This window comes from Pteropus alecto, unplaced genomic scaffold, assembly GCF_000325575.1.
Source record: "Pteropus alecto unplaced genomic scaffold, ASM32557v1 scaffold57, whole genome shotgun sequence".
NCBI classification, from domain to species: Eukaryota; Metazoa; Chordata; class Mammalia; order Chiroptera; family Pteropodidae; genus Pteropus; species Pteropus alecto.
Genome location: NW_006442508.1, coordinates 12,807,708 through 12,810,565, shown reverse-complemented (window position 1 = coordinate 12,810,565; position 2,858 = coordinate 12,807,708). Strand labels below are relative to the sequence as shown.

Genomic DNA, 2,858 nt, shown 5'->3' with positions numbered 1-2,858 from the left:
TTTGGGCCTTTGACCTTGAAGATACAAGTGTCTGTATTACAAAGTGATGTAATATGGAGCCTACTATGCTAATGTCAACAGGAGAATCACAGCACAGAGCCTTATTGTATTCTTCTCAAAACAACTATTCTTTTGGAAAGCAGCCCAGAGTTGCTTATGTGCTTTTTTGAATGCTAAACACCTAATCACAGAACCCCAAATGACTATGTGGAATGAGTTGTCATCCATGAACAGGATGGTTGCTGAATCAATTGAGCTGCATGGCTGGGTTTACACAGCAGCACTTCCTGCTTGAGGATTAATTCTATAAATGATTGAAATTGAATAGATTTTGAAGACACAGGAAAATTTCATGATAAAAATTGAATTCTCATAGCACTCACCTTTGCTGCATCATCACTTCTTTCTTTACACAATGGTATATTGCTAAAAACATTTAGGCTATGCTCCATTAATGACAACTCCAGTGGCTTGTGATAACAAAGGTAAATACCACAAAATAAGATGGTAGAAATAAGACCAAGTATATTAATCAAAATAGAGATAAATGGTCTAAATTCATTATCACAATAATGCAGATTTTTATACTGTATATAAAAAATAAACTCAGTTAAATACTTTTTAAAGCTTGTACACTACAAATATTTAAAAATCATAAGAAGATTAAAAGTAAACAAAGAGAAAATAAAGCAGGGTTATATTGACCACAAAGCTAATAATAATAATAATGATAATAATAATAATAATAATAATATTGACTAGCTATATTAGCATCAGATGAAATATAATTTTAAATGTTATTAAGGATTTGGAGAACTAGTATATAATGATAAAAGTCTCAGTTTTCCATGAAAATTTAAGTATTCTAAATGTTTACACTCTAATAACACAACCTAGCAATAAATAATGCAATAATTTATGAAAATGCATGGAAGAAATTTCCTATCATTTTTCACATTGAAATCCACCTCTATCACTTAATGTAAATAACACAAGCACCATAAAGTCAGAGATTTTTGTCTCTCTGTTTACTACCATATTCTCATTTGTCTTAGTCTGTTAGGGCTGCTATAAACAAATACCACACACTGGGAAACTTATAAACAACAGAAATTTATTTCACACAGTTCTGGAAGCTGGAAGTCTGAGATCAACATGCCAGAATGGTCAGGTGAGGGGTCCCTTTCAGGTTGCAGACTTCTTGCTGTCATCCTCATGTGGCAGAAGGAGCTAGAGTGCTCTGTGTGGTCTCTTTTTATGAAAGCATTAATCTCATTCTGGAAATTATACCCTAATGACCTAATCTCCTCTACATGTCCTTACCTCCTAATACTATCATCTTTGGGGGTTAGAATTTTAAGGTGAATTTTAGGGAGGCACATTCTTATCATAGCATTATTTAATACCAAGAAGGTACTCGATAAATATCTGCTGAACTATTAAATTATTGATGGGCCCAACAGCCAAAAACATTAGTAAAAGTATAAAATATAGAAAATAAGCTTGATTTAATGGACATATAAAAATTCCTGAACTCTCTTATAAGGGAGTAAATAATCTTTGCAGGTAAAATAAAATATTTACAAAAGTTGGTCTTTAAGCAAGTACTTAAAAGAGGTTTTCAAAATTTACATTATACACACTCCATGAACTTGAAATTATGCAATTAATTTAGCAATAAATAAGATAAATTTTTAAATAAAGTTTTAAAATGTCTACTTGTAAATAATTCAGAAATCAAAAGTAAAGAAATTTTAAAGTATTTGGAAATTAACATTATGTTAATAAATAAAAATTAAAGTATATAGCATTCACTCTAAGAAGGAAATAAGAACAAGAGAAAAAGTACCAGAAAATTAGAGAGAAATAACAAAAAAAAGGAATTAATCTACTAGAAAAACAAAGATAAAATTGATATCAATAGAAACAATAGTTGATACTTTGAGAATACTAATAAAAGAAAAAATAAAAGAGAAGGTGCAAGTAAGAATTATTAAAAATAAAAAAAGAACATAATTAGGAGAGAAAATTTGGAATCGAATTTCAAAGTTACAGATATGAATTTTAAAATTTAAAGAAAATAGAAGAGTTGTAAAGAAATCTGACTCACTAAGATTGATTTGAGAAGAAATAAATGTCAAAATTTTCTCAGAATCTTAAAAAGCACTGATAATTAAATACTTTACTCAAAAAAGGCCTAAACTTTTAAAATAGAATTTTATTAAACTTCCAAGAAACATATAATTGGAAGATATAGAAAATTTTAGAAAACAGAAAGAAGGAGCACTCACTCACTTTTTCAATTTGAGACCACTATGAACATAATTGCAATACCCTAAACAAAATATTGAAAACAAAATGCTACAAAATATCAAGCTCATTGTACATCATGACCAAGTTTGATTCATTCTAAGTACTCAGAATTATCCTAATATTAAAAATTCCATTTATATAATTTACTATATTAACAGATTAATAAAGAAAAATAACATGTTAACTAAAAAAGTGCAATTAAAGTATTTGAAGAAAGCACTTTCTTTGGCAACACATATACTAAAATTGGAACAATACAGAGATTAGCCTGGCCCCTGTGCAGGGATGACATGCAACTTCGTGAAGCGTTCCATGTTAAAAAAATGATAAAAATTATTCGAAGAAATGAACACCTCTTCATGATTAGAAAATAAAAAACTTAGTAAATGAAGACAGGAAATCATATTAAACTTGATAAAATGTATTTACAAATACACTTAACTAATATCACTTATGGTGTAAAGTGTTAGAATAATGCCCCTTATGATCGGCACAAGACACATCTATTGAATATCATATTTGTGATCCACACAAATACTATGAGA

At 28.9% G+C, this 2,858-nt stretch overlaps 1 non-coding gene across 1 annotated transcript; it reads left to right on the top strand.

Annotated features, from left to right (window-relative positions):
* Positions 1–2,529: 2,529 nt before the first annotated feature.
* LOC112471600 lies at positions 2,530–2,633 on the top strand. Its single transcript, XR_003043347.1, has one exon. It is a non-coding gene; the product is annotated as a U6 spliceosomal RNA (small nuclear RNA).
* The last annotated feature ends 225 nt before the right edge of the window (positions 2,634–2,858 follow it).